At 39.7% G+C, this 20,940-nt stretch overlaps 1 pseudogene; it reads right to left on the bottom strand.

Moving 5' to 3' along the window:
- Positions 1-8,712: 8,712 nt before the first annotated feature.
- On the bottom strand, positions 8,713-20,925 carry LOC131274907 (guanine nucleotide-binding protein subunit beta-4-like; annotated as a pseudogene).
- Between the last annotated feature and the right edge of the window lie 15 nt (positions 20,926-20,940).

The raw sequence follows: 20,940 nt of genomic DNA, 5'->3' as shown, positions 1-20,940 counted from the left end.
GAAAGAAACATTGCATGCAAGAAAGACAAACCTATATCTGTAGTATGTGTCTATTCATGTTATAACAAATCACTCACCTGTCCTTGATGGAAAAGATCCACTGTGATTAACCTGCCACCAGGTATCAGCCTGATCACCACAGGGAATGTTGACATATTATGGCCAGAGTGTTGGTCTTTGTTGCTGGAAGATTGGGAACTCAGCAGTGGCTGTGGGCAAGTCAGCGTTTGTGAGAGGAAGTCTGTGTTGCTGAGCATATGCATAACCTCCATCCCTACCCCCATGACCACTTTGTTCATAAGCCCATTGGGCAATAACTGGAGTGGCTGTGTTAAGAGATTGAATGCTAGCTACAGAACAGCTCATGTCATCTACATTATTAAAATCTTCTGCTGAAGTCACCCTCTTGTGAACATTCACATGGGACAAAATTGTATTTTCAAGTTTTTTGCTTACTCAGAAATTTTTATCCATATATCTCTTCCCCAGATCTTTGTCACCAATTTTCCAACCACGTTTCTTCCAATTTTCTAAACATCAATCCATTGCTGCAGCCCATGAATCAGTGTACAAATGCATCTCTGGCCAAGCAAAATTAACAACCAAGTGCATTGCTATACGTTCTGCCCACTGGGAGGATTTTCTGTCATCATTGTCCTTCAGCAATACCAACAAAGAAGCCATAGTGCTGCAACTGTTCACTTTCAGTTGGTACCTGCATATCATACAGAACCAGTTGTAAACCAGGCCTGAGTTTTCTCTTCCTCAGTTAACTGATGATTGTAAGGAACTTGTGGCAACAGTGGTGACCATGGGCATTTGGGCCACTTCCTCATGCAGCTTATTTATGTTTGGAGGACCCACTTAAGCCCTATCTCATATATACCACTACCACCTGATGGTAGACTGCTGCTGTGCAGGCTGAAATTTATGGTTTGGTGAGTCAGAACAATACCCAGCTCATGATAGGTAACTCAGGTCTCATGGTAACTTGGAGGTCCATTGGTAAGCATTCAGTCTTGACTAGCTCGGTAGCAGACCAAAAGCTGTTTCTCAAAAGGAGAGTAGTTATCTGCAGATATCTGGGTTTTGCCCAAAAACCTTAAGTGTCCACATTGTGATTCTCTTATAGGGTCCTGCCAGAAGTCCCAGGTGGCATCTCTTTTTGCTGCTGACACTGCCAGCACCATAGGAATCTGCTGAATCCTATGGTCCAAATGGCAGCACACTTTGCACAGCAGTCTAGACATGACAGAGAGCCTCCACTTGGTCTGGTCTCCACATAAACCTGGCAGCATGTCTGGTCACTCAGAAATGTGGCTTGAGTAGCATACTCAAATGAAGAATATTATCTCCAAAATATGGGAAGCTCAATTAAGTGTTGTGCCTATTTTTTGGTTGTAATAGAGGCCAGATGCAACAAGTTATCCTTTACTTTAGAGGATAGCTCAATATGCCCCACCCCACTGGACACCTAGAAATTCCACAGAGGTGAAAGGCCCCTGAATTTTGTTGGATTTTTCTCCCATCCTACCTCATCCAATAAGTCTAGAGTAGGTGCTACTTCTTTCCCACTAGGATCAATAAACATGATATCATCAATATATTGACCAGTTGTGATGTCTTGTGGAGTGGGAGAGCTGATCAAGGTCCTTGCAGAAAATATTATGGACTGGAAAGTTGATGTAAACCTGAGGCAGGACTGTGAAGGTATCCAGCTGAAAGCAAACTTTCTCATGGCCCTTCATAATGGCAATTGATTAAAAAAACATTTGACAGGTTAATAGCTGCATGCCAGGTACCATGGGATGTCTTGATTTGCTCGCGCAAAGATACTACATGTGGGACAGCAGCTGCAACTGAAGTCACCATCTGGTTCAGTTTATGATAATTTACTATCATCCTCCAAGATGCATATATTTTCTACACAGGTCAAACAGGACAGTTGAATTGGGATGTGGTAGGAATCTCTACCCCAGCATCCTGCAAAACCTTAGTAAAGGCATTGATCTCTGTAATTCCTACAGGAACCCAGCATTGCTTTTGATTTATTATTTTGCTAGCTAGGAGCAGTTCTAGTGGTGTCCACCTGGCCTTTCCTAGCATAGTATCCCTCACTCCATGTATCAAGGATCCAGTGAGGTGATTCTGACAGTTATTGAATATGTCTATTCCATGTATGCCTTCTGTAATTGGGAAAATAGCCACAGAAAGTATCCAGGGACACACTGGACCCACAGTGAGATGGATATGAGCTGAAATTTCATTGGTCACCTGACCTACATAAGCCCTTACTCTGATTGGTGGACCACAATATTTTTGATTTCCTAGAATTAATGTCAATTCTGAGTCATTGCCTAATAATCCCTGAAATAATTGATCATTTCCTTTCCCACAATGTACAGTTACCCTTGTAAAAGCCCATAGGTCTCCTTGGAAAATCTGGGAGAAAGATTAACAGTATAAATTTTTGGCAGGGTAATAGGATCTTTCCCCAAGGGGACCTGGTCTTCCACTCATTCAAAGGGCTCTGTGTCTGTAAACTGTCTCAGCCTGGGAAATAAGGAGCCATGGTTCTTTCTTTCTGTTAATTCAAGTTAGGGTTTTGTTCATGCAAACTAGAACACTTCTGCTTATGGAGATCAAGTAATAATTTAGTAGACTGCCCAAGTATTTTTACTTCTAGTTACACCATGACCTATAGCCAATGCTATAGATCTTTGTGAGTCATCAACTTTTGATTGCTGCTTTGAGTCTGCCTTTCATTTTGATAGTCACTCTCACATTGTCTCTGGAGATTAAGTGTTTCTACTTGGCTTCTGCCAGCCTGGAGTCTGAGCAACCCCATAATGTTTAAGGATTCTAGTTTCATGACAGCAGTTCTCACAGTAATATCTGAACTACAGAGGAGAACTACAGAGCTCTTCAGGGAAAATGGAGTTAGTCTTACAAATTTATTCCTCACAGCCCTGTAAAAGGTGTGTCCTCTGGATATTCATGTGGTGGGTGGACAGGGCTTAAATGATGAATCAATTCTAGCATTCCAGTCTCTCTAAGCCTTTGGATCCCCTCATCTACAATGTACCAGGATAAATCAGAAATTTTGATTTCAGATATTCTAGGCCATCTTTTGGTCCGAAGTCCAACCAGCCACCAAAACAAACTGTTAGAGCCCTTTCTTTTTTTTTTTTTTTTTTTTTTAATTTTATTTTTTTTTATTGACTTTGTAATAATATTACATTAAAAATATAAATGTGAGGTCCCATTCAACCCCACCCCCCCACCCCCCCTCTCCCCCCCCCAGCAACACTCATTCCCATCATCATGACACATCCATTGGATTTGGTAAGTACATCTTTGGGCACCTCTGCACCTCATAGTCAATGGTCCACATCATGGCCCATACTCTCCTCCATTCCATCCAGTAGGCCCTGTGAGGATTTACAATGTCCGGTGATTGCCTCTGAAGCACCATCCAGGGCAGCTCCATGTCCCAAAGACGCCTCCACCTCTCATCTCTTCCTGCCTTTCCCCATACCCATCAGCCACCATGTCCACTTTTCCCAATCCAATGCCACCTCTTCTATGTGGACATTGGATTGGTTGTGTCCATTGCACCTCTATGTCAAGAGGAGGCTCAGATTCCACATGGATGCTGGATGCAATCCTCCCACTTCCAGTTGTAATCACTCTAGGCTCCATGGTGTGGTGGTTGTCCTTCTTCAACTCCATCTTAGCTGAGTGTGGTAAGTCCAATAAATCAGATTGTAGGTGCTGGAGTCTGTTGAGGCTCAGGACCTGGCTATCACATTGTCAGTCCAGAGATTCAAATCCCCTAAATATATCTTAAACCCCAACATTAACTGCACCTCCAGCACATTAGCGTGAAAGTCTTATGAAGGAAGATCCCATCTGAGTCCAGATTCATCACACATAAACACCATTTCCAAAGAGGGGCCATTCTGACCCTTTGAGCAGCAGCAGTGAATCCAGAATTTTTGCTTATTGGGCCCATATCAATAAATTCACGGTGATCCAACTTTATATTACTTCCACCATTATCCCATACCCCTACTATCTATTCATACACATATTCCCCTGATTTCTGTCAATATAAATTGGAAAATTCATGCAATTCTTTCAGATTATAGCATACTTCCTCATGGCTCAAACTTCATACTTCATCTTTGGGGGGCTGTTCTGATTTTGGCCTAGTTGCATATTTGTAAAAGAAGAGAGGTGGTAAGAGTGGATAAGGATAATTAGAAATGTCTTGCAAGCTACTGACTTCAGAGCATTTTTTTGCAGTATACCTAGTGAGATAGGATTAATCTCTTCAGTCAGGGGTTGGATGGGAGACTCCTCAGTGCAGGGTGCAGGTTGGGGGATGGTATTTTCAGGGCAGGCAGGAGGTGGAGACTCCATACAATGGTCTAGAAATTGGGCAGTTCAGTCTTGAGGATGGGTGGTACCCAGCTCATGGCAGGGAGGAGGTTCAGACTCCTTGGTGCAAGATGGAGACCAGGTGATGTATGCTTGGCATTTGGTGGTCTCCACAGGACAGAGAATTCCATGTTTATCTGGAAAGTCTCAGCAGAACTTTGGGTTTCAATGTTCCCATCAATATCATCATCAACATATATGTCTCCATCTCAATCCTCAGGGTTCCACTCCTTTCCAATCAATACCCTCATTTTATCAGGAGACACCTTCCAAGGTTGAAATTTTAGTTTCCATTGTAATTCTGATACTTGTACAATGAGACTCTGAGTCTGGTTTTCAGAAATCTCAAGTCTGTGGCTATATGGAAGAAGATTTTCTTTCAGAGCACACAAAAAAACTTTCTCATCATTCATGCAGTGCTTAGTTTGCAAATTTGAAGCCTTCAGCTCATCTTTATTTTTTGGTAACTGTGTTCAGCCTGTTTAGAAACAGCTAACCAACATTACACTAACTTTTAACTCCACAAAATTCTGTTAAGGTGTTAAAAACACTCTCACCTAAAACCTTGCTTTTTATGAACATGGAAGTAGTTGTATCCAGTGATGATATTTTGCATATCTCTATTGCCAACTCAATCCATAAACTGTCAGTTGCCTCTTGATTATTGGAAAGAGTCATTACTTCCCTTGCATCTAATCAGAGTAGAAAGCCAATTGCAACAATCCTCAAACCAGAAACCCCACTTTTAAGATTCTCTTTCTGTAGAACCACTCCCAGTACCTAATTACATTATTCAGTGCTCTCTAGGGAAAGAGAACTAAGAGGAGATATTTGTAATAGTATGAAATTTTATAAAATTGCCTCGTATATCTCTGATGATGCACAAGTCCAAATTCTGCAGGGCAGACTGCAAACCAGGGGCTCTGATGAAGGTTCTGGATGAGTTCCCAGGAGATGCTGACTGTGTCTGAAGTAGGAATTCTCTCTCTGAATGCTGAAATGACTTACCCTTTTATAGAATTCAATTTATGGAATGAGGCATCACTCAATGCTGATGGCAATCTCCTTAATTGATTGTAGATGTAATCAGCTATCTGTGCAATCAACCCACTGACTGTTAAAGTTCATGAAATGCCCTTGTATTACAATTAGCCCAGTGCTTTCTTGACCAAACAACTGGGCATCATTACATGGCTGAATTGGCACATTAGCCTAATCATCACATTGATACCTTCAAATCTTATTTAAAAAATGGGAAGAGAACAAACGATGCTCTCTTGTTTTGATGCTTAGTCCATCACCACTGGGACTCTTGCCCCAACTTAACTATGGAAGAGTCCTTAGACACCAGAAAACCTCCAACGTATGGCCATAATACTTAATGTATTACTGATATTGATGTACTCCATTGTATGGCCATAATACTTAATGTACTAGTGATATTAATTTACTCTCTATGTGTACCCCTGTTACTTCACCTCCAAGCTTTAATGGGAATTGTTGCTATTAGGGAAAATTTAAAGGGTTATGTGACAGACTGTGAACCTATTTAGCTATGTTTTCACTGACTTATGGGCTGTGTCTATAACTGCCCATTTATTCAGGCCACTGTCAAGTCTCTGGTGGGCATGTAAAACAAACCTTTCTGTGTGGATAAGACATGTTGATAAAAATAAATTCTACTCTTAATCTATTCATTACCCATGTGGATGCTCATCATAAAGTCCCCTATGCTGACAAGGGGGGAACAAAACACACTACAGCTCATGGTTCTCAGCTAAATGTAGAAACTAGATTGTCCTCTGACCCAGATCAAAGAAATGTCTAATCTAATGCCATCTATTAAAATAGGAGGGTATTTCCATGGGATTCAGACCTCATCCCCACCTGGGCTAGGATGCACAGATTGTCACTGTCATCAAAAGATGCCAGAGCATCTTGCAAAACTATCCCACTTTAACAATATATGTTAAGGGTAAAAATAATACCCTGCAACAGATTTCAAAGCCATCAGGTCAAGACATCCTGATAGGACATCATACTGGGCATTTCCTCCCTTCCAGAGTATCTTAACTGCAATTGGCACTTTCTCCAACCTTGATTTAGCCATTCCCTTGAGTTCTACTGACTTGAGCCATCATATCCATGTCTTACAAGATCACATTTGTTTCCTGTGTGGGATTCCTGAACATATTATGTCAGGATAATGGTCCTGGATTTCTGACCCAAGCTAAAATTGGTGGCTCAATTGTGGGACATCTGATTAACCATACATGCTCCATATCACCCTCCAGCCACAGAGGTAATCACACATTTTAATGAACAATTAAAGGACAAGCTTAAGTGACTGCTGGATGGGGACAAGTTGACCCCAGTCCAGATTACACATCTCCAGTGATCAGCCAGGGGTCACAGTGCAGCATTTCAGTGAAAGCCCACTTCCTATCTGCAACATATATTTGAGCATGATGTTTGTCCCCTTCTTTCAATTATACACCCTTCTTTATAGTTATTGAAAATTAGATCTCCATGGGGGTCCTGCAAGTGCATCCATTCCATCTAATACCTCACACCAAAACTGAAATAGATGAGATATTAAGATAAATATTAAACTGAAAAGAATGAGAAGTTAGGAAAACCTATTATAGAGTGATCTTTAAATTTCGTGGTTCTGTGCTGAACTATTCTTAAACATGATTTGACATTCTGGTTAAATTATATAGAAATGCTTTCCTATTAAAAGTTTTCTGTTCCTTTTGCATAAAATATACTGGACAAAAGATCTAAATGAGAATAAAGAATGATATGTATATAAGTATGTGTTTGTACATCAATTCAGATTTTGTATTACATGAACATATATTTCATAAAGCCATCCTGTAAAAATTATAACAAATCAGGGTCAGTGATTGCTTAGATTAAAGTCTAATTTCTAAACAATGATGCCATGCTACTTTTTTCCTTCCAGATGTATATTGATAGAGAATACTGGGACAGATTCTTCAGATGCAGGAACAATCCAAATGTTTATCAAACTTTTGAAATATGAGTACATTCTACAAACTCATTCCCAGAATATGAAAACAGCAAGAACATTCAACTTTTCAGAGAGGGCTATTCCAAGTTATAACAAGCCTTTAAAAATACCAAAAGCTGGCGACAGACTTGGCCCAGTGGTTAGGGCATCAGTCTACCACATTGGAGGTCCAAGGTTCAAACCCTGGGCCTCCTTGACCGTGTGGAGCTGGCCCATGTGCAGTGCTGATGCACGCAAGGAGTGGAATGCCGCGTAGGGGACCCCCATGCGCAAGGAGTGCACCCATAAGGAGAGCCACCCAGCGTGAAAGAAAGTGCAGCCTACCCAGAAATGGTGCTGTACACACGGAGAGCTGACACAACAAGATGACGCAACAAAAAGAAACACAGATTCCTGTGCTGCTCACAACAACAGAAGTGGACAAAGAAGATGCAGCAAATAGACACAGAGAACAGACAACAGGGGTGGGGAGGGGAAGGGGAGAGAAATAAATAAATAAATCTTAAAAAAAAATACCAAGAGCCATTTTCTTATGCATGAATAAAATTGCAGTATGAAATATCTCAGGCCTTCAGATCATGTCCGCTCAAATAACTGAATATGAGCATTTGTTATTTCGGTTGATCGGATGGCAAATGATGCTCAAGGAAATAATAGCATTCAAAAGGACTCCCTTTAGTGGTACCAAAGCCTATGGGGATTCTTAAACATTAATCAATCAGGATCTCTTTTGGATTAAAAAGGAAGTTCAGAATTCAAGGAAACTATTTTCAAATCTAAGTACACACACATAGTATCAATTTCATCTATCACTATGCCTTATTCTTCCATTACGAATCTCAGAATTGTGACATATTCTGTGTATATAAAATTTTAAATACAATTCTTTTAAAAATGCAAACACAATCAAATATGATAGACTGCTATTATGTATACATCCCATATTACTGAAATAAAATAATTAGACTTTCAGCACAAATAAGACTTCATCAAGGTCAAGCAAGTTAACCAAACTCACATTAACACACTGGGTCTTTGAGATCTCACCCAGCACCTCTATCTTTTTTTCCAACCTTCTTTTTTTATAGTTTTGAATGCTTCTTTTTGTATGTAATAATCTTAATAGGAAAATATTCACCTGCAAATGTAATGTAGAAATATTTTTTCACAGCTATCGACTGTAGCACTTTTTTCTGTAGATAATAGTGGAGAACAATATATGCATGACACTATTAATTCCAGAGTCTAAGAAAAATATCCCAAGAACCTGTTGCCACAGCCATGCCATCACCAGGTCCACCTACACAACAGACATAGTTGTCATGACCAGCAAGGAGGACAAGTGCACAATGTCCTTTTAGGGTGTCCTGTACATTACAATTAAAGTCATCATAACCAGCTAACAGCAGGCACCCAGTTTTTTAGAAGACTGCAGGAGTGATTCCACAGATGATATTGTCATGAGATGACAATAATAACTCTTGGCCTTCGTGAAAGTAAAAAAAAAAACCTGCAAATTTCATCATCAGAGTCAGTGGCAAAGGCATATCCATTTGGGAAAAAACTAACAGCACTAATATCAACACATGTTATGGGAAAGACTATTTACACATTCCATTGAGAATATTCCACAGTTTGGAAGAGGCATGACAAGCACCATAAATGAAAGTCTTCATGTCAGGACTTTGAGAAAGACACATCACATCTCCAGGATGCACAGTGAGTGTGGTGATCTGCTGGGTAGTTTGTTGTTGTTGTTGCTTTTAAAGAAACTTTAGATTACATAATGTGACGTAAAAAATATAGGGGATTCCTATATGCTCCACTCCCTCCCCCCCTACACTTTCCCACATTAGCAACATCCTTCATTAATGTGGCACACTTGTTACAACTGATGAAAACATGTTGAAGCTTTGACACTAACTATGGATTATAGCTTGCATTATAGTTTATACTCTGCACTGCATAAGTTTGTAAGTTATGACAAAATATATAATGCTGGCCTATATCCATCACTGCAATGTCATGAAAGACAATTCCAATGTCCCTAAAGTACCCCCATATTACACCTATTCTTCCCTGTCCCATCCCTCAAAACCTCTGGTGGCCACTGTCTTTATTACAATGATAAGAGTTCTTCCATTGCTAGAATAATAATAACTCTATAGTAGAATAATGTAAATCTAATATAGTCCATTGTTCATTCCCAATCTTGAAGATTTGGGGGATGGTGATGACCACTCTGCCTTTAATTGAGGAGGGGCTTAGATCCCCTGGGGCAGATGGATGGAATTCTCTTGCTTGCATTTTCAGACACTCTTTGTTCCTTGGGATGGGCATCATCCATCATCAGTACCTTGTTAGTTGTTTTGGGTGAGTCCCCAAACTGGAGAGTAGGTGATGCAACTCTGCTGAGATTCAGGGCCCAACTGGCACATGCACTGACCAAATATTTAAGTCTTTTGGGCATACACCTATCAAATATTATACTAACTATTAGCTCAAATAGAATGGATGGAAGAGCCATGTGTAGGGAAAATTTTTTTCTCTATTTTTTAAAAATGTTACATTCAAAAAATATAAGAGGTCCCCAACCCCCTAACCCCCTCCTCCCACATCAACAACCTCTTTCATCATCATGTCACATTCATTGCATTTGGTGAATACACTTTGGAGCACTGCTGCACCACATGGATAATGGTTTACATTGTAGTTTACACTCTCCCCCAGTCCAACCAATGGGCCATGGCAAGACATACAGTGTCTAGCATCTGTCCCTGCAGTACCACCCAGAAAAACTCCAAGTCCTGAAAATGCCCCCACATCATATCTCTTCTTCTCTCTCCCTACCCTCAGCAGCTACCATGGCCACTTTCTCCACATCAATGCTACAATTTCTCCCATTACTAATCACAATAGTTCCACGTAGAATATCAGTAAGTTCACTCTAATCCATACTCTGTTCCTCCATCCTGTGGACCCTGGGATGATCATGTCCACTCCACCTCTATATCAAGAAAAGGTTTAGATTCCACATGGATTATGGATGCAATTCTCCTACTTGGAGTTGTAGGCACTCTTGGTTCCCTGATGTGGTGGTTGAACTTTTAAACCTCCCTGTTAGCTGGCCAGGGTAAGTTCAATAAACCAGAGGGTTGGAGTTGAGAGTCTGCTCAGCCTCAGGGCCTGGCTGTCACAGATAGTCCAGAGATTCATGTCTCCTGAGTATACACCAACCCCAGCACCAACCACAGGTACAGTAAAAGTAACAGAAGAGGCATGTGTAGAAAGGTCACATCTGAGTCCAACTCCATCACGCTCAGGAACCCAAACTCCAAAGAGTGCCAGCTGACATGGCCCTGAACTCCAGAGCCATCTGCCATGACCACAGAACTTGTGGGTCTTTGTAGCCTTCAGGATAACCAGAACCTGCAGTTGTATCTTTGGCTGTCTCTGGGTCCCTGCTGAGACATGAGTAAGTCTGACCCCTCTGATGACCTCCTGACTCTTTTTTGGAGACTCATAGCCATATAAACTCATTTGTCCTTTTGATTTCCCCCTTTTATTCAAGGTCAAAAAGGCAGTTTTTAACACTTGATTTTACAAGCAGGCTGAGATGTTCTGCTGGGTCTGAGTTGACCCTTTTTCTAGTTACATCATTAGCTCGTGATTGGTAGTAATCTCTCAGTGCCAGGGAGGCTCATCCCTGGAAGTCCTGTCCCACACTGGGGGGAGGCAATGCATTTACATGTTGAGTTTGGCTTAGAGAGTATCCACATTTGAGCAACCTCAGGCTCTCAGGAGGTAACTCTTAGGCACCCTAAAATTCTAGGCCTAGTTCTTATTTCAGGTGCACAGGCTCACAAGCAGTCATTAGTATCAAGGGCTCATTGTTGGACCACCCTTCTTTACTGCTCTTAGCCATTTCACTTGGGGGATTGTTGCTGTTCCATTGGGTAATGTGATAGAGCTCCCCTGGTTGGAACTCAGCATTTCCTCAGTTGTTGTTTTTAACTGTAACCACTATGAAAATATCCAAACATTTTTATGTACCCTGTATACATGCCCTGGAGAACTCTCTCCCAACCACATGCCCCCATCAGTAATACCTCACACCAGTGTTCCTCCCCTGCCATGGTTGAACCTCTCTGTGGTCCAAAACTTCTTCAAAACTGAAGCCTAATAAATAGCTAGGTTCCATTAATAGTAAAATGGAATATAGTGATGGGTTTAAAGGTTAGATATAGAATACATACTAATTTAGAAAAATTAAATAAAGTAAAAATAAATTGGGGTATCAAAAATGAAAAAATGAAAAAGCTTTGTTTTTGACATTTTCCCTTTATCACTGCAATAGATGTTGCCCTGTATGTACAATGGCGAGGCAATTTCTTTCATTTCTTCCTCAGTGTCAATATCCTTTTGTTTTTTTTTCCTAATTATTAGTTTTGTCTTCAAAAATTTTTAGATCATAGTAGTTCACATATATAATATAGGGTACTCCCACATATCCAACATCAAACACTTTGTTCCTTCCCCAGCAATGATATTTTTACATGTTCATATTATATTTGCTGCAACTGATGTACAGATATTGAAACATAGCTTTCAACCAAGGATCCATTTTGGTTTATATTATGGTTTATATTTTAGACTATACAATTTTCTAAATTTTTAGTTATCTTATGTTTTACATTATGGTTTACATTTTAGCCTATAGACTTTTATACACTTTTGGTGTAATTTAACATGTCCTATATCCATCATTGCATGATCCTGTGGAACACTTCCATTGCCCCACAGTTACCCTGATTCCATCTATTCAATACCTCTCTCCCCCTCCCCACAGCATCCACAGTGACCATCAATCTTCATTACTTGAAGGACCATGTTTGCAGATAAGTGCAACAATGTTGAGAGCTTGACATACTCGACTGCCCTAACCCATTGGGAGCCACCAATTCTCTCAAGAGACACAATTCCCTCTGTTTGAGAACATCAGTCCTCCCTGGAATGTGGGTTTACTTTCATATTCATTTTATGGGTCCCCACCTAATGATATAACACACTATGACAAAATGAGCACTCACACACACCCTAGAACCTGCCCTGTGTCAGATATCCACCCTTAATCCCCTTAAACAGGTAAACTTCCTTATTATACTTTCAAACACATACGGGACAATCTCCTATGCCCAAATGTTCCCCACCCTCCCCCCAATTTCTTGAGCCATCTGACCCATTCTCCCTTACCTAGTCCCCCTCAAGTCCTCAAAGTTCCACCCAAAGGTATCTCTATGCCCCCATTTTATCCCTTCCCTGTACAAATACTTACCTCCAGCTTATCATAAATTTCACCCATGTAGGTGTCAGCTTGCAAACCTCCTCTCCCCCCAACTTGCTTTAAGCCTACCATCCAGTCTATAGCTCTGTGAGACAGCTTGGTTTACTTATTTCACATCAGAGACATCATGTAGTATTTGTCCTTAAGTGCCTGGCTTGCTTCACTCAACATGATGTTCTCAAGATTCATCCATGTTACCACATGGATTGGTAATGTATTCCTTCTTATAGCTGAGTAGTATTCCATTGTATGCATATACTACATTTTATTTATCCATTCATCTGTTGATGGGCATTTGGGTTGGTTCCAACTTTTGGCAATAGTGAATAATGCTGCTATGAACATTGGTGTGCATGTATCTGTTTGTGTCCTTGTTTTCAGATCTACTGGATATATACCCAGCAGTGGAATTGCTGGGTCATACGGCAAATCTATAGCTAGTTTTTTGAGAAACTGCCAAACTGTCCTCCAGAATGGCTGGATCCTTCTGCATTCCCACCAACAGTGGATGAGTGTTCCCATTCCTCCTCATCCTCTCCAGTACTTGTAGTCTTCAGATTTTTTGATAGCTGCCAGTCTCATGGGAGTAAAATGATTTTGATTTCATTTTCCTAAAAGCTAGTGATTTGGAGCATTTTTTCATGTGCTTTTTAGCCATTTGTATTTCTTCTCTGGAGAAGTGTCTGTTTAAGTGTCTTGCCCATTTTTAAAATGGGTTGTTTGTCTTTTTCTTTTCAAGATATAGGAGTTCTTTATATATGCAGGATATGTTTCCTATCAGATATATGGTTACCAAATATTTTCTCCCATTAGGTAGGCTCTTTTTTTAACTTTCTTGACACACTCTTTGAGCTGCAAAAGGCTTTAATTTGAAGAAGTCCCATTATCTATTTGTGCTTTTGCTGCTTGTACTTCGGTGTGAAGTTCATTAAGACATTTCCTATTACAAGGTCCTGTAGAGGTTTCCCTACATTGCTTTCTAAGGTCTTTATGGTCTTGGCTCTTATATTTACATCTTTTATCCATCTTGAGTTGATTTTTGTATAAGGTGTGAGTTGGTAATCTTCTTTCATTCTTTCACATATGGATATTCAGTTGTCCAGGCACAATTTGTTGAAGAAGCCATTCTCTCCCAGTTGAGTGGGTTTGTCAAATATCATATGACAGTATATATGAGGATCTATATCAGAACTTTCAATTTGGTTCCATCACTCAGTGTGCCTATCCTTGTGCAAATGCCATGCCATTTTCACTACAGTAGCTTTGTAGTATGTTTTGAAGTCAGGTAGTGTGATTCCTCCAATCTCATTTTTCTTTTTCAATATATCTTTGGCTATTTGGGGCCTCTTTCCTTTTGAAATAAAATTCATAATTAGTTTTTCTAGTTCATTAAAGAATGCTGTGTTGATTTTTATTGGGATTGCATTGAATCTGTAGATCAGTTTTGGTAGGATAGACATCTTAATAATATTTAGTCTTCCTATCCATGAACAGGGAATATTCTTCCATTTATTTAGGTCTTCTTTGATTTCCTTAAACAGTGTTGTGTAGGTTTCTGTGTATAAGTCTTTTACATCTTTAGTTAAATTTATTCCTAGGTATTTGATTTTTTAATTTACTATTGTAAATGGTATTTGTTTCTTGATTTCCTCCTGAGATTACTCGTTATTGATGTACAGAAATGCTGCTGATTTTTGCACATTGATCTTATAACCTATGACTTTACTGAACTCATTTATAAGTTCTAGATGCTTTGTTGTAGACTTCTCAGGGTTTTCTATGTATAGGATCATATTATCTGCAAACAGTGAAATTTTGACTTCTTCCTTTCCAATCTGGATGACTTTTGTGTCTGGTTCTTGCCTTAGTGCTCAAGTAACTACTTCTAACACAATGTTAAATTGAAGGGGTGATAGTGGGCATCCTTGTGTTGTTCCTGATCTTAGAGGGAAAGACTTAGGATTTCACCATTGTAAATGATCTTAGCTGTGGGTTTTTCATATATACCCTTGTTCACATTCAGAAAGTTTCCTTCTATTCCTATCTTTTGCAGGGTTTTTAGTAAGAAAGGGTGCTGTATTTTGTCAAATGATTTTTCCACATCTATAGATTTGATATGATTTTTTCCTTCAATCTGTTTATGTGGTGTATTACATTAATTGATTTTCTTATGTGGAACCATCCTTGCATACCAGGAATGAATCCCACTTGGTCATGGTGTGTAATTCATTTAATGTGTTGTTGAATACATTTAGCAAGTATTTTGTTGAGGATTTTTGCATCTAGGTTCTTTGGAGAGATTGGTCTGTAATTTTCCTTTCTTGTGGTGTCTTTGTTTGGCTTTGGTATTAGGGTAATGCTGGCATCATAGAATAAGTTAGTCAATGTTCCTTCTGTTTTGATTTTCTGGAAAAGTTTAAGCTAGATTGGTGTTAGTTCTTTCCAGAAAGTTTGGTAGAAATAATCTGTGAAGCCATCTGGCCCAGGGCTCTTCCTAGTTGGGAGGTTTTTAATAATGGATCCTATCTCTCTACTTGTGATTGGTTTGTTGAGATTGTCAATTTCTTCTTTGTCAATGTAGGTTGCTTATGTATTTCTAGGAATTTGTCCATTTCCTCTAAATTCTCCTTCTTTTTGGAATATAATTTTTCAAAGTATCCTCTTATAGTCTCTATTTCTTTGGGGTCAGTGGTGATATCTCCTTTCTCATTTCTTATTTTGTGTATTTGCATCTTCTCTCTTTTTTCATTGTTAGTCTAACTAAGGGTTTGTCAATTTTATTGATCTCAAAAAATGAGCTCTTGGTTTTGTTTATTTTTTCAAGCATTTTCTTATTTTCTATTTCATTCAGTTCTGCTCTGATCTTTGTTCTTTCTTTCTTTCTTCTTACGTTGGGTTTAGTTTTTTGTTTTTTTTACTAATTCTTCCCAGTGTGCAGTTAGTTCTTCAATTTTAGCTTTTTTCTTTTTAGATGTATGAATTTATGGTTATAAATTTCCCTCACAGTACTGCTTTTGCCATATCCCATAAGTTTTGATATGTTGTGTTATCATTTTCATTCATTTTAAGGTAGTTATTGAATTTTTTTTTGAGATTTCCCCCTTGACCCACTGTTTTTCTAAGGGTGTGTTATTTAACTTCCATATCTTGTTGCCAAATCAGCTCTCTGTCCCTTGCAAATTTCCAGATTCATTCCACTGTGGTCAGGGAAATTATTTTGTATGATTTTGATCATTCTGAATTCATTGAAACTTTCTCTGTGGTTTAGCATGTGGTCTATCTTGGAGAATGATCCACGTGTACTTAAGAAGAATGTATATCCTACTGTATTTGGGTGTAATGTTTTGTATATGTCTATTAGGTACAGTTCCTCTAATATATTATTCAAAGTCTTCGTTTGTTTATTGATTTTCTTTTGAGATATTCTGTCCAAAGTTAATAGTGGTGTATTAAAGTCCCTCACTATAATTGTAGAGGCATTTATTCCTTCACTTAGTTTTTCCAGTGTTTGCCTCACATATTTGGAGGCATCCTTCTTGGGAGCATAAATGTTTATGATTGTTCTTTCTTCTTCAAGGATTATCCCTTTCACTAATATGTAGTCTTCCTCTTTGTCTCTCACAATTGTTTTGCATTTAAAGTCTATTTTGTCTGTTGTTAATTCAACTACTCCTGCCCTTTTTTGGTTATTATTTGCCTGTAAGATTGTTTTCCAGCCATTCAATTTCAATTCCCTTGAATCCCCGGGTCTAGGATGTGTTTCCAGTAGACAGCATATAGATGGGTCATATTTCCTTATCCAATCTGCCAATCTGAGTCTCTTGACAGGTGGGTTTAAATCATTGACATTGCATGTTATTACTTTCAAGGAATTACTTATATTGGCCATATTTTTTGGATTTGTGATGTTTTGTTTGACTTTTTTCCTTTTTAGTTGTTTTACACTCTCCTCGCACTCTGTACCTCCTGTTTTTTTCTTCCTTCCTACAGAACTCCCTGTAGTATTTCTTAAAGGGCAGGATTTTTGTTGGCATACTCTCTTAGTTTCTGTTTATCTATGAATATTTTGAACTCTCCAACATTTTTGAATGCTAGTTTAGCTGGATAGAGTATTCTTTATTGAAATTTTTTTCTCTTAGTCACTTGACTATGCCATACCACTGCCTTCTTGCTGCCATGGTTTCAGATGAGAAATCAGCACTTAATCTTATGGAGCCTCTTTTGTATGTGATTGTCCTCTTTTCTCTTGCTGCTTTTAATATTTTCTCTTTGTCTTGAGCATTTGATAATTTGACAAGTATATGTCTTGGGGTAAGCCTGTTGGGATTTATGTTATTTGGGGTGGGTTGTGCTTCCTGGACATGTACATCCATCTCCCTCAATAGGTTTGGTAAGTTTTCAGCCATTATTTCCCCCAACACCCTTTCTGTTCCCTTTCCCCTCTCTTCTCCTTCTGGATGCCTATAATGTGTATGTTTGTGCATTTTGCATTGTCATTCCAGTCCCTAAATCCCTGCTGGATTTTTTCTATCTTTTCATCTATTAATTCTCTATCTGTTTAATTTCAGATGTACTCTCTTTCACATCATTAATTCTTTCCTTTGCCTCTTCAAATCTGCTGTTATTTGCTGAGAGTGTATTTTTCATTTCTTGGTTTGTTCTGTTCATCCCCATCATATCCATTATCTTTTTGTACATGATTGCAATTTCTTCTGTATTCTCTCTAAGTGTTTCTTCATATTCTTAATGTCTTCCTTCACTTCATTAACCTGGTCCCTAGTATATGTTTTGGGAGCTTTAATTACTTGTTTGAGATTCTGCTCTTCTTCCTTGTTTTTATTTTGTTCATTGGATTGGGCCATGTTTTCCTGATTATTGATTTGGTTTGTAGTGCTTTTGTTTGTTTTTTGCTGTCTGGTCATCATTTTATCTTGGTGGGTTTATTCAGTTGATTAGTTTCTTTTTCTAATCTTGGGGTTTAATTAGTTGTTGTTTTGTGTGCATGTTAAATCTTCTCTTTGTCACTTTGTTCTTATTCTATTTCCTTGTTGTTGGCTAAGTTCACTTGCAGGAAAATATTAGGGCAAGAGAAAGGAAAAGGAGTAAGACAAGAAAAAGAATAATAGTAGTATTGATAGTAAATTTTAACAGAAGAACCATGTGAGATCTGGAGAATGGATATTAGACTCATATAAACTGTGTAGAGTTACAACAGTAAGAAAAGTGGAGTACCTATAATGAGACAGTAAACTGAATATAGGGAGGAATATTGTATGAATTAAAAGGCCAGTGTAGTCAGAAGAGAGGGAAAGAGAAAAGAAAGGACAATAATATAAAGAGTGAATAAAAGATGGAAAAGTCATGGGAGTTATGGTCATGGCCGATGGGGTTAACTACCAGGGCAGATGGCCCCTCTTTGGAAATGGTGTTTATGTGTGATGAATCTGGACTCAGATGGGATCTCCCTTCATAAGACTTTCATGCTAATGTGCTGGAGGTGCAGTTAATGTTGGGGTTTAAGATATATTTAGGGGATTTGAATCTCTGGACTGACAATGTGATAGCCAGATCCTGAGCCTCAACAGACTCCAGCACCTACAATCTGATTTATTGGACTTACCACACTCAGCTAAGATGGAGTTGAAGAAGGACAACCACCACACCATGGAGCCTAGAGTGATTACAACTGAAAATGGGAGGATTGCATCCAGCATCCATGTGGAATCTGAGCCTCCTCTTGACATAGAGGTGCAATGGACACAACCAATCCAATGTCCACATAGAAGAGGTGGCATTGGATTGGGAAAAGTGGACATAATGGACAAAGGGTATGGGGAAAGGCAGGAAGAGATGAGAGGTGGAGGCGTCTTCGGGACATGGAGCTGCCCTGGATGGTGCTTCAGAGGTAATCACCGGACATTGTAAATCCTCACAGGGCCCACTTGATGGAATAGAGGAGAGTATGGGCCATGATGTGAACCAATGTATATGAGGTGCAGAGGTGCCCAAAGATGTACTTACCAAATCCAATGGATGTGTCATGATGATGGGAACGAGTGTTGTTGGGGGGGGGGAGAGGGGGGGTGGGGGGGGTGGGGTTGAATGGGACCTCACATATATATTTTTAATGTAATATTATTACAAAGTCAATAAAAAATAAAAAAATTAAAAAAAAAAAAGATGGAAAAGTGTAGAAAGGTATTAGGAATAAAAAGTCAGAAATATTGGGAGCCAAACAAAGCATGGTGGAATGTAAGAGAAACAAAAATTGATGGAGGATAGAAAGAAGTAGAGGAGCGGGGATAGCATTGGTAGCCAAATCAGTAAACACAGAAAAGAAGAAATTGAAGATGAGGAAACACAGCAAATGTAAGTGCTCCCTGCAGCATATAATATAAAAAGTATAAAGAAGTAAAGAATGAAAGAAAACAAAGGAGGGGGAAAAGGGGTGGGAAGTGAGCAAGAAAAAGAAAAGAAGAAGAAGGAGGAGGAGGAGGAGGAGGAGGAGGAGGAGGAGGAAGAGGAGGAAAAGGAGAAGGAGAAGGAGAAAGGGCCATGGGGGGATAAAAAGGAAGGAAAAATGAGAAAACAAACAACCAAAAAGGACCAGACAATGTTTCAAGCAAAGTATCCTCTTTGCAGTTAAATAAAATGCTGAGGAGTCTGACCTTCCCCGTTTTGCCCTTTCTCACTTCCCTCTCTCTCAGGGCACCAGGAAAGCTGTGTGAGGGGTCCAGTAGGAGATTCAAGTGGGTCCTTGGTGAACCAATTCACCAGAGAAAACAATGACTCTTAATTTCCAAAGAGAGAGCACCCACACCTCCAGGAACACCAAACATGCTATTAGAAGCTTGGAAAATACGTCCTACAGTCCCTCTCCCTTAGGTGTGCTACAGGAGGGCTAGCTGATTTTCTGACTCCACCTTCTCCCAGAGTAAGTTTCCTATCCCAGGACATTTAGGGATATTTGTCTTTCTTAGTAGATTCACCTCTCCTTTCTTCCCAGGCTCTACCCAAGCCAGCAGGTATGCTTCTCCAAGCTCAAAATAAAGGGGGGGTGACAAGAAAATTGCACCCACACTCACTTGGCCCCTATGCACCTCCCACCATGTCCCTCCCACTCACGGAGTCAGTCCAAAACCAGAGGGCTAGGGTAATCTGTATGTCAGGAAATGCTGGATTCAGGAGAGGGAAGTCTGGGATATTGCAGACTCAGGGTATGTGGGTCTGTGGAACGTGGGCTACAGGGGCTTGGGGGTCATGAACCTGGGCACCATGTTGCTGGGGAACACAGGGCTTGAGAACACTGCCACACTACTGACAGTTCAGTGAATGCTGCGGCTGCCAGCCCTAGAGGGAAGGGTCCCACCTCCCCACAACTTCCGACCTCAGCGCTAGAAACCCACAATTCTAATTTTAGCAAGCACTACCTTTGTTGCGGTCTCTCCAAATCGATGTCCAAACACCTCCTGCCTTGCAAGCCCCCAAAACTGCCCACTCCGGCATGATTCCAACCCTACTCAGCAGGTCCTTTGTGGGAGAAATTTTAAAGTGCACTCACTCAGATGCCATCTTGCCCCCGGAGAGCGGGAAACTTTTTGATGTTCCCTAAAGAACATGTTGTCTCATCTGAACTTGAAGCAATTTGGCTATCATTGAAAAATGTCAGCAGGGCAATAGCTTGTGTGATTTGGGAACTCTCAGCTCATTCTCACACTTCCTTCTCTGGTTTTTAAGTTGTAATAACAGTAGACATTGCCCAATTCTCCACAAACAACATAATTACCAGAAGGTGCATAAATATAGATCATCACCCAGAATGATCTCAATGGAATAGTATGCATCTTATTTTTTGCGCATGTACCCCAAATAATTAATTTTCCTTCTTAAACATCACTAACTCAATCACATCCCCAATGCATAGCATAAATTTTAGCTAGGTGACCCCTAAGTGTATGTTGTAATCACATTTGTATTGAGCCACAGAGCCCATATTTGATGTGCTATGAATAAGTGTTGTATCATTACATGCTTTCCTATCCTCCTGGAACTGATTTCACTGTGGTTCTGCCTTCTGCCTCAACTGTTCAAGTTCATTCATTTTTTCAATTTGTTT

The sequence above is a fragment of the Dasypus novemcinctus genome, chromosome 21, assembly GCF_030445035.2.
Source record: "Dasypus novemcinctus isolate mDasNov1 chromosome 21, mDasNov1.1.hap2, whole genome shotgun sequence".
Taxonomy (NCBI): domain Eukaryota; kingdom Metazoa; phylum Chordata; class Mammalia; order Cingulata; family Dasypodidae; genus Dasypus; species Dasypus novemcinctus.
This window is presented reverse-complemented; position numbering and strand designations above follow the sequence as displayed.